Raw genomic sequence first — 12,127 nt, forward strand, 5'->3', positions numbered from 1 at the left:
GCGTGAGCCACAAGAAGGTAAGTTGACAAATTGGACTTCAGGAAAATTAAAAACTTCTGCCCTCAGAAGTCATTGTTAAGAGAATGAAAATATAAGCCACACACTGGGGAAAATATTTGTAAATCTTATATCTGACAAAAGAATTGTGTCTGGGGAAACGGACTTGGCCCAGTGTTTGGGGCGTCCGTCTACCACATGGGAGGTCCGCGGTTCAAAGCCCGGGCCTCCTTGACCCGTGTGGAGCTGGCCCATGCGCAGTGCTGATGCGCACAAGGAGTGCCGTGCCACGCAGGGGTGTCCCCCGTGTAGGGGAGCCCCACGCACAAGGAGTGCACCCCGTAAGGAGAACTGCCCAGCACTAAAGAAAGTGCAGCCTGCCCAGGAATGGCGCCGCCCACACTTCCCATGCCACTGACGACAACAGAAGCAGACAAAGAAACAAGATGCAGCAAATAGACACAGGGAACAGACAACCGAAGGGGGGGGGGGAGTTAAATAAATAAATAAATCTTTAAAAAAAAAAAAGAATTGTGTCTGAAATATATCAAAATGAAAAACTGAAAATTCAATAATATAAATTTTAAAACAATGAAAATGGGCAAAATATGTGAACAGACACTTCCTCCAGAGAATTAAGGAAAACCAGTAAGCATATTAAAATATGTTAAACATCTTCAGTCATCCCATCCATGTCTTCATTTTTTTCCTACATATTTTTCCACTAACAGTAACAAAACAGCGTTATTTTAAATGTAAAATTTTTACACAGTATTTATTAAATACAGCTTTTTCGTTCAAAATTTATTCCCAAGATCTTCTTATGTTAATATAGATTTTTTATTTTTATCTATTTTATTTTATTTTTTATTTTTTTAAAGATTTATTTATTTCTCCCCCACCCACCCCACCCCACCCCACCCCTGGTTGTCTGTTTTCTGTGTCTATTTGCTGCGTCATCTTCTTTGTCTGCTTCTGTTGTTGTCAGCGGCATGGGAATCTGTTTCTTTTTGTTGCTTCATCTTGCTGTGTCAGCTCTCCGTGTGTGCAGTGCCATTCCTGGGCAGGCTGCACTTTCTTTCGCGCTGGGTGGCTCTCCTTACAGTGTGCACTCCTTGTGCGTGGGGCTCCCCTACGTGGGGGACACCCCTGTGTGGCAGGGCGCTCCTTGCGCGCATCAGCACTGTGCATGGGCCAGCTCCACACGGGTCAAGGAGGTCCAGGGTTTGAACCGCGAACCTCCCATGTGGTAGGCAGACGCCCTAACCACTGGGCCAAGTCTGCTTCCCTTTTTTTTTTTTAGATTTCTTTTTAATTTTATCTGTTGTGTAGTATTTCTTTGGATGAATATCCCACAATTATCTAGTCTCTTGGTGATGTTCAGTTTGTTTCCTGTTTTTTTATATGATAAATGATGCTGTATTTTTACCTCTATCTTGTTGTGTTGTGCAAGAGTTTCTCTGGGACAAGTTTCTAGAAGTAGAATTGCAGGATGTAGAAGAGGAATATCTTGACCTCTTCCATATATACCACTGTGGAGAGCAATTTGTTTTTGTTTTCTTAGGTCTTCTCTAGCACTTGGTGTTATCAGTTTCATTTTCGACAAGATATATAAAACAATGTTTTTACATTTTTTACACTGGCAATCAGGCAGTGAAGGACATTGATCCCTGAGGGACTGGAGACAAAGAGCATGACCCTATAGTTGTCTCATTTTATTGCCTTGAGATAAGTTTTCAGGCTACAGCTCTGAGATGGGGCTCTCTGGGTTGAAAAGGCCTCCAAAGTTGAGAATCTCGGGAGATAAAGGCAGCTAAAGTTTGCAGGGAAATCTACTGAAGAGGAGAAAATTGCACAGAGCGGGAACTCCACAGATCTGTAGAGGATCCCCTCAAGGGGTCCACAGAGCACTCCTCAGCACACATGTGTGAGGAAGCTTCCTGGGACCTGGGAAAGAAGTATCTGGAAGGGCCTGAGAAAGAGCTGATTTGCAGAAACAGTGCCTGGCACTCATACCAGGCTAGGAGTAGTACTTGTTCCACCAACCAGCCTGAAAAAAAAAAGTAGTTTATAGGGTACTAGGTAGAGTACTCAGAAGTATCTTGCCTGTGTGTGTGGAAACCCTTATAACAGGGTTTCTCTACCTCAGCACTGCTGATATTTTAAATGGGATAATTCTTTGTTGTCAGGAGAAATCCTATGGATTACTGGATGTTTAGCAGCATCTCTGTTCCAACCCATCGGATGCCATTAACACCTTTTAAGTTGTGACAATCAAAAATGGGCCTAAACATCATCAGATATTCTCAGGTAGCAAAATTGTGTTAGGCTGATGATGTGTCAGTACAGCCAGGGAATGGTGCCCACTTGTTTAGTTGAGCAAGTACTGGGTTATCTCTAATTCAAGGGCATTCTGTGGACTTTAATCATCAGTGAGTTAATTGCATAGGTGACTGGTTACATCTACAATCAAATGAGGAGACTGCTGTCAGCAATGAGTGATATCTAATCAGTTGAAGGCCTTAAAAGGAGGCGTGGTTTCAGCATCCAGAGGAGAATCCCCATCTCTGCTTCGCACAGCCAGCGTCTCCTGAGGAACTCGTGGGGACCTTCATTGGAGTCCCTCTCTCTCAGCCAGCCCTGTGAAATTTGGACTTATGTGCCCCCACAGTCGTGTGAGACAATTTTATAAGATCTTACACTAGTTATATAGCAAGGGTTCTTAACAAGGGGTCCATGAGCTCGAATTGAAATTCAAAATAACACTATTCTTGTGGGGATGTGTTGGTGCAGGTGTGATATGTTTATTAAGTAATACGCGGTATAGTGTGGACTTAGTAAGGGGTCCGTGGTTTACACCTGACTGGCAAAGGGGTCCGTGGAAGAAAAAAATATGAACAACTCCTGATTTATAGTATCTCCTGTCAAGTTCTGATTCCCTGGAGAACCCCGGAGGTTAAGCCCTGGTAGACTGGCCGTATGTTTCCATATTCCAGAGAAACCACACGGGAAGCCAGCAGAGGTCACGCCGTTTGTTACTTACGGAAACCGATGGCGGCAGGCCGGGAGGGATGCTCCACGTGTCCACCAGATACAGGAAGGTTATGTACCATTTAAGCAGCAGTGGGGTAGTGGGCAGGACAGGGAACAGCAAGGAAAACCCCCTAGTTAAAGGTTACTAGACCTTAGGTTTATGATCTCAGTAGTGATCATGTGTTGACTGTGCCTTGTTCTTCCTGCTGCGGAGGCGGGCTGCTGGCCAGTTCAGCCCCACCCCATTCCATGCCTTAATGGCTGCAGAAAGGACATTCCTGCCTCCACTTACCCTATATTCCACCCCATTGCCCTTTCCACCTTACGGTCTTTCTGTTAAATCTTCCGTGACATCATCTGAACAGTTAGGGCATTGGAGCATTGCGTTCAGATTCTGAAACAACAATATAAAAGACAACAAAATAATAGGAATAACATATACACAACAATGCTTGACAGTGAAATTCCATAATTTTTTGGAGGGATAACCACCCAGTATTACAGGGGTAACATGATCCAGCTGATAGATGGCAGCTGGATTTCAGTCTTAAAGGAAAAGTGTTTGTTTCCCATACATTTTCTCCTTCTAAATTCTGAGTTGTTTTTAATGATGTTAAAAACTAGTTTAGGCATGGCAGTTCACATAGATAATATAGGAGCTCTAGTGGGAATAGGAGACCCTGGATTATTAATAAAAATTTTTTTACAGGTGTTTTTTTTTTTAAAGATTTATTCATTTACTTTGCCCCCCCCCCCCCCCCCCCCCACTGTGGCAGGGCACTCCTTGTGCATATCAGCACTGCGCATGGGCCAGCTCCACACGGGTCAAGGAGGCCCGGGGTTTGAACCGCGGACCTCCCATGTGGTAGACGGATGCCCTAACCACTGGGCCAAAGTCCGTTTCCCTTTACTGGCATTTTTGTGTAAACCATGGTCTTATAACAATGTTTTAGATGACTGAAGAAAGCATTAGCAAGATCTAAAACAAAGTGATAGTGAAATAACTAGTGTATTAGTCAGGGTTCTCTAGGGAAACAGAATCAACAAGGGATATCTGTCATAGTAAAAGATTTATCAGAGTCTCTCATGCAGCTGTGGGGATGCACATGTCCAGGTTCTGCAGGCAGGCTGCAGTCAGGAGCTCTGATGAAAGTCCAGTGAAGGTTCTTGACGAGTTCTGGGAGATGGAGATGCTGGCTGTCCAAAGATGAGCTGGGAGATTCTCTCTCAATCAATGCTGGAATCACTTCCCCTTTTAAGGGATTCAACTGATTGGGCTAAGCATCACTCATTGCTGATAGCAATCTCCCTGATTGATGTAATTATAACCAGCTATCTATGATTTACCACTGCAGTAAAGTCAGTGGTGATTAAAGTCCATAAATGCCCTTGTATTACAGTTAGCCCGGTGCTTCCTTGACCAAATAGTTGGTCACAATTACCTGGCTGGGTTTACACAATAGCCTAACCATCACAACTGGGTACTATTTTTTTGGCAAGAAACTAGCAGTATCTGGGACTGCTGCATACAGCAGTGGTGCTACTTTAATTTATGACGATCTACTGTTATGTGCCACCCTTGGCATCCCCCAATGGCCACTCTTTTTATGAAGTCATAGAGCTGCTTCATCAGCACAGGTGGGGCAAAGCAGACAGTAGGAGCCAAAGCATCCACCTCTTAATTTCCAAGCAGAGAGATTGTCTCTGTGACATATAACATCTTCAAAATAATTAAAACCATGATTAACAACATTATACTTTTATCTAATATTATGCAGAAACATTGTTAAATTTTTAGGAATTCTATACAGTCTTATGTAGTCCTATGAACATTTTATACCTACAACTTTAACAGGCCAGAAAATCCTTTTTAATTTTATAACAATTTCTAAACACTTTTCATTTTACTTATAACATATCAAATGAACTTAACTGTTTTATTATTTTTCACTTTTACACCTTTACCATGATTACATTAATTAACAGGTATTTTATTTAAGCAGTACAGGAAAAACTATTTTTCCATTATTTTATGAAAACCTAAGATTCCCAATGGAATCAGGATTATCTTATCTTAGGACAAAACACGTTCCCTTAAACAAACATCAAATTTTAGTTAGCAATGACTGTGAATTCACTTCCATAAAACTTTTACCTTTTTCTATATCCATTTAAGTCTCATAACTCTCATTCTGTTTGGTGAAGAAAAAAGAGCTCTTCATTTCAATTTAGGAAAAACCAATTTAAAAAGATTTGTAATAATTTCATTAGCCCAAAACTTAGAATTTTTATCATCTTAAAGATTTAATACATATAAGGCTAATTTATTTTATTAATATCCATACTCATTTACCAATATAAGCACTTATTTAATTTTTTTGCCATTTGAATAGAGCTCTTTCAAGAAATTTTTTTAAAGATTTATTTATTTATCCCTCCCCACCCACTCGTTATTTGTACTTGCTGTGTCTATTTGTCTTCTTCGTTTCTTTAGGAGGCACCAGGAACCCAACCCGGGACCTCTGATATGGGAGGGAGGTACATAATTGCTTAATCCACCTATGCGCCCTGCTTTTTTATGTATCTCGTTATGTTTTTCTTCTTGTATCTCTTTTTTTTTTTTTTTAAAGATTTATTTATTTATTTAATCCCCCCCTCCCCCGGTTGTCTGTTTTCTGTGTCTTTTTGCTGCGTCTTGTTTCTTTGTCCGCTTCTGTTGTCGTCAGCGGCACGGGAAGCGTGGGCGGCGCCATTCCTGGGCAGGCTGCACTTTCTTTCACGCTGGGCAGCTCTCCTTACGGGGCACACTCCTTGCGCGTGGGGCTCCCCTACGCGGGGGCACCCCTGCGTGGCAGGGCACTCCTTGCGCGCATCAGCACTGCGCATGGGCCAGCTCCACACGGGTCAAGGAGGCCCGGGGCTTGAACCGCGGACCTCCCATGTGGTAGACGGATGCCCTAACCACTGGGCCAAGTCCGTTTCCCTTCTTGTATCTCTTGTTGTGCCTACTTGCTGTCTTGGCGGTACGGAGAACTGAACCACAGACCTCCCATGTGGTAGGTGGGAGCCCAATCGAGCCACACCTGCTTCCCTCTTTTAAGAATTCTTATTAATTTAATATTACCATCCAGAGATATCAAAATATACACTGAACAAACAAACACAAAAAAAGTTAAGAGACAATAACAGAAACATATTCATAATTCTTACACCTTTGTCTTTAAGCTCTCCATCATTTCACATCTCTGATTTTTACTGCTTTTAAGATCTCTGGAATCAGTGTTGCCTGTAATATTCAAGTTTGTTTTTGGAAACACTTTTATTAGTAATCAGCAACCAGGTAGGGATATTTGAGCAGTATAAATGCAGCTAAGCAGTGATTTAGCAGTTTAGATAGACATTTAACACATATATTCTGGATTATTACTCTTCAGGAGTACAGTTAGGCAGACTAGAAGTTCAGAAGTAAGCTATCTTTTTTTTTTTTTTTTACAGGAAGTTGGATTATACATTTTAGTAACGGGCAAGAGAAAACGAGGCATCAGGGGCAACAGTGCAGGGGCCACAGGGAGAATAAGAGATCGAGAGCTAGGGTTTGGCGTAAATCTTACAAAGTGTATAAAGAATCTGTGTTTCTCTACAATAACAAAAAACCAAAGGCTACAAGAGCAGTTGTATATACAAAACATGGAGATATTGCTTCACTTGCAAACAGGTTCCTGACCGGGTGGGGAGACAAGATGGAGTGGGGGCCAGGGGGTGGGTAGCGCTGCGTGCAGACGAGGCGGGCAAGGTACGGGGAGCTTCTCCCAGCGTAATCTACAGGCAGGCGCTGGAGCCGTGCACGCTCAGGGGGTAGCTGAAGGCGTGCCGGTGCTGGCTGTACATGGGGAGCAAGTGGGATGCCAAGGCCCAGAGTGTCCGCCTGCCCCAGAGGGGGGGTCTGGGTGGAGTAAGGGTCAGCTGGGCCAACTGGCCAGGGAGGGAGGGAGGCCAGCGCTCCCTGGAGACTGCTGTGGGAAACAGCAGCAGCCTGCTCAGTCTGCCCATCTCCTTGCCTCTGGCCTGCCCTGTCCCTCCTGCCACCCTCCCCAGCCCCCCAAGATGGCCACTGGGACCAAGAAAAGGAGGTGCAGCAAGCCAGGGCTTCTAGTTTTCCTTGAGCCAGGACAGGAAGTGCCAGTTGACTTCTGCTCTTCCTTGCCCCCTTTCCCCACCCACTGCTGGCTGCTGGAGCTGTGTGGAGCTCGATGAAAGGGCAGGAGCAAGGCAGTCACTGAGGGGCAGAGAGGGTGGGAAGGGGCAGGGAGGACACTGCGGTGAGGGGCGGGCTGTGAGGATGAGGCCAGGCACGCACGCTCCAGAAGGGGGGTGCGGGGCGGTCACAGGTTCTGGCAGCACTGCAGCTTGTTGGGTTTCTGTCCGTCTGTGGTGGGCGGTACACTGATGTCCACCACGTTGTTGCCGGGGGACTCATCGTGGGCAGCGCGGTCGGCGATCTGCTTCTGCGACACAATGCGGTAGATCTCTGTGAGGATGTTCTTGAAAGCTTCCTCTACATTGGTGGAATCCAAGGCTGAGGTCTCAATGAAAGACAAGTTGTTCTTTTCAGCAAAGGCGCGGGCCTCGTCGGTGGGCACAGCCCGCAGGTGGCGCAGGTCACTCTTGTTGCCCACCAGCATGATTACGATGTTGCTGTCCGCGTGGTCCCGCAGCTCCTTTAGCCAGCGCTCCACATTCTCATATGTCAAGTGCTTGGCGATGTCATACACCAGCAGCGCACCCACTGCGCCACGATAGTACGCGGAGGTGATGGCGCGGTAGCGCTCCTGGCCTGCCGTGTCCCAGATCTGCGCCTTGATGGTCTTGCCATCCACCTGGATGCTGCGGGTGGCAAACTCCACACCGATGGTACTCTTGCTCTCCAGGTTGAACTCGTTGCGGGTGAAGCGTGACAGCAGGTTGCTCTTCCCCACACCCGAGTCCCCGATGAGCACCACTTTGAACAGGTAGTCATACTCGTCGTCCCGGGTCCTCATTGTCCTGGCGCTTCCGGCAGGCAGAAGTAAGCTATTGATTCAAAACTCAAAGTTCTTTTTTAACACCTTGATAAATAGTCTGATCAACACAAAATGTGACTAAAACCTGCAACACTGTCAAAGTAACATCCCATTTAAACTTCCACAGTTTACATAAGTATTATGAGCTTTCAGTTTTGTAATATATTTTTAATTGCAGGCTTACAAAAGCTGGCATTTTTCTATTTGTTTTCTTACTTTCATAGAGTTGTCCAGTTCAAAAATTACTAAACTTGAACAGCACTAATTTTATCAATGTGGCTATCCCGCCCAATTAGAATGATCATGGAAACGAAACAGAGAACGGGAATGTTGTCAAGCAGTTTTACTTTTCCAGCAGCTAAACTAATTCCATCAGCTCTCAGGAGCACACAGTCTTCAGGCGGCCGGGGGTTTGCGGAGTTGCTGCCAGAATATTGCCCTTATCTCAGCTAATGCTTTAGTAGAATATTTTCTTACAAGCATGGTTTCATTGACAAGTGCCCTATTTAGCACTTCTGCTTGTGCGGGATGTTGTATCTGTGATTTAGCCTTCCTTTGCCCAAGCGTCCTAACGTGCTTTAAAAATTCTTGTATAGTTTCTACATCTTTATCACTATCTCTTATCTAGTTGCTCAGAGAGACCTGCCACAAAATGGAGCTCTCGCTCTAGTTTTAATTCTTCCTCTAATTGCAGGATTTTCCCTTCGGCAGCTGTTCATCCGTGCCCTCTCGCAGGGCTGTAAGAAGTGGCCAAGCAACCGCAGCAGCCAGAGCACGCCGATCTCTGTTCCTTTTTACATTCCCTCAGTGTTCTTTTTCAGCTGAACCAATCCTGCAGGTGTAGATGGGGCATCTCCGAAGTCGTGTACCTCAAGTATCTGTGAGATGAGCCAGCTCATACCACAGAGAGGAGCGGGGCCATCCCGGGATGTCCCCCTGCGACTGGCATGCCACCGGTGGCACTACTACTGTGAGAAGTCTCTGCAACGTCCTGCCCCCTACACCAGTTGTGATGCAGGAGGGCAAGCCCTGGCAGGCTGACCGTGTGTGTCCATATTCCAGAGGAACCACACGAGAGAGGCCAGCAGAGGTCACGCCGTTTATTACTTACAGGAACCGACGGCGGCAGGTTGGGAGGGCTGCTCCTCATCGCCTGCCAGCTATGGGAAGGTTATATACCATTAAGCAGCAGCAGGGTAGTGGGCAGTACAGGGGACAGAAGGAAAAACAGCCCCTAGTTAAAGGTTACTAGACCTTAGGATTATGATCTCGGTGGGTACTGGCAGTGTTGACTGCGCCTTGTTCTTCCTGCTGCAGAGGTGGGCTGCTGGCCAGTTCAGCCCTGCCCCATTCCATGCCTGAAGGGTTGCGGAAAGAGCCTTCCTGCCTCCATTTACCCTAACCGTTGGTATTGAGTTTCTTCAGACCTCTGTAGCAAAGATGAATTCTCAGTCCCCCCAAATTAGGTGTGTGAGAAACATTTATCTTGTAGTTTTCTTTGGCAACAGTTTCTATCATCGGTACCCCTATGATGGAACACTTCCCTGCTCACCAGGGTGAGCTCAGTTACTTAAAGCTAAGCTCCCTTACCCTCCCTGGGTGGTATTTGAGTGTTTAGGAGTTCCCCTGTGCCGTGGCATGGGCAGGAGGGTGAGGAGTTCGGGCCAGGCTGTCATCTCGTTTACCCTGACTTCTGCCGAGCCTTGGAGTCCTGTCCAGTCGCTGTCCCTGCCTGCTGACACCTGCTGAAGCTGCCAAGTCCTCCTTGGTCTGTGCTCGTGGGGTCTGTGAAGTGTCCCTTCCTGAAGACGCTGCATCCACTTGACTTGGGTCTGCCAGAAATGTGCTGGACTGGGGAAGGGAGCAGGGAATTGGAGGAGAAGGGCACGTGTAGAGGCTTGATACTGGGAACTAAAACGTGAACGGACGCTGCTCTGGTCAGTGTGATTGACGAGGGGCTGTCGTAGGGGTGTCGTGGCAGTGTGGGTTTGGCTTGAGCGTCAGGGTGTTCAGGGCTTGCCAGTTTGGATTTATTCTAGCAGTGCAGCAAAATTGATCTGGTCCACTTTTCAGAATTCTTTTTTAACTGTCACATAGGAATGGTTGAATGTGATTCCTTCCTTTTGCCTTCTTCTTCCTTTTTGGTGATTCATTCTTTTTTTAAAAAAATACTGTTTGAATGTTTTCCTCTATTAAAAAACATATGGTCATTGTGGAAAATATGCAGCTATGTAGAAAAGAATTAAATCATCCATAATCTCACTGTCTTCACCCCTTGAAATCGCTTATCATTTGTATATATATTTCCCTGGTGTTTTTTTTCACATATGCTTTCTATTTTTTTGGTAATGTTCTGTTCTCTGCTTAAGACTCCTATGCCTTCTGTTACCGCTTGGCACATTGTTTCTAAAGGGATTCTCAGATTGGAAATCTCTTACTGACTTTAGGGATGGAGGGCTCTCTTTCGAGGAGTAATTTCGTCTTCAGGGTGTAACTTTCTGCTGGAGTTCCTTGTGCTCTGTGCATGGTGAAGGTCTTCCTACAGGCAGGTTTTCTTCTGCCTTTGCCAGGTCCATGGGTTTCATTGATTTCTTGGACTCCGGGTGTCCGCGGTGGTGGGTGGTGTGAAGTCAGGCCAGGGCTCCCACCCAGGGCAGGGCTGGGGTTCTAGTCTCTCATGGGTGCCTTCTTTCCTCTCTGATCCATGGTGGGCACTCCTTCCTGGTCTTGGGATTTACGTTCCACTTGAAGATTTCTGCTGTGTTCAGAACCTGAGGCGGCGACTCCTCTCCCTTTGAAGTGTGTATCCGGCCTTGTTCTTACTCCCCACTTCAGTTTTGGTACTTGGAGATTTCTCGTGCTTGCTCAAGCTTAGCTATCTATTGAAAAAATGCAAAGGTTTCTGTTTATTCAGCATTTCTGTGTGCTTGAAGCAGAAGGGAAGTCTTCTCTTGTCACCTCTGTCTACCATCTTCACTATCCAGTCTTTTTTCTATGCATAGATGAGTGTGTGTGTACACATACATACGCACACATGCATATATGCATATATATACACATTAAAGTTGGAATAATATTACACCTGTTAGTAATCTCCTTTTTTAAACTTGAGACCATATTATGAGTTTTTTCCTATATTTTTGAGAACATGACTTTTAATATTCCTGCTATTCCTTTTTATCAGGATGTACCACTTTATTAAATTAAGCCTCTACTTTTGAAAATTTAGGTCGTTTTTGTTTTCATCATTATAAATAATGATGAAATGAACATGATTCCAAAATCTCTTTGCTTAGTTTGGATTACTTTTGTAGAATAGTTCCTAGAAATGGAATTATATCATCAAAAGGTAAACTTTTTTTTTAAAAGATTTTATTTATTTCTCTCCCCTTCCCCCCTGTTGTCTGCTCTCTGTTTCCACTCGCTGTATGTTCTTCTGTGTCTGCTTGCACCCTCGATGGCACCAGGAAACTGTGTTTCTTTTTTGTTGCATCATCTTGCTGCGTCGGCTCTCCGTGTGTGCAGGGCCACTCCTGGGTGGGCTGCGCATTTTTCACGCGGGGCGGCTCTCCTTGCAGGGCACGCTCCTTCCATGTGGGGCATGGCACTTCTTGCGCGCAGCATCTCTGTGCATGGGCCAGCTCACCACATGGGTCGGGAGGCCCTGGGTATCGAGCCCTGGACCCTTCCATATGGCAGGCGGACGCTCTATCAGTTAAGCCACATCCGCTTCCCAACAGGTAAACATTTTTGATGCTTTTGATTCTGTTGTGGCCAAATTGCCCTACATGTTGATTCTAGTTTTTCCCCTCTCCCCACCAGCAGCGTATGCCAGTCTTATTTCCCAGAACCATTGCTGCTACTGATTATTAACCTTTTAAAGTATGTTGGCTAATTTCCTGGGGAAGAAGAGTGTTTTGTGGTTATTTTAATTTCTGTTTGATTTAATGGCTATTTTTAAAAGTTGCTCTGGATAGACCAGTGATAATTTCAGTTTTTAAATTTTTCTTAAACAATGATATGGAGTGTTTGCAGTG

At 45.3% G+C, this 12,127-nt stretch overlaps 1 protein-coding gene and 1 pseudogene across 4 annotated transcripts in view; one reads left to right on the plus strand and one right to left on the minus strand.

Moving 5' to 3' along the window:
- Positions 1-12,127, plus strand: part of PLS1 (plastin 1) — a 122,172-nt gene that overhangs the window by 34,568 nt on the left and 75,477 nt on the right. The window lies entirely within an intron of this gene.
- Positions 6,530-8,104, minus strand: LOC101423725 (ras-related protein Rab-11B pseudogene; annotated as a pseudogene).

Source organism: Dasypus novemcinctus, chromosome 4 (assembly GCF_030445035.2).
Source record: "Dasypus novemcinctus isolate mDasNov1 chromosome 4, mDasNov1.1.hap2, whole genome shotgun sequence".
Classification (NCBI taxonomy): Eukaryota; Metazoa; Chordata; class Mammalia; order Cingulata; family Dasypodidae; genus Dasypus; species Dasypus novemcinctus.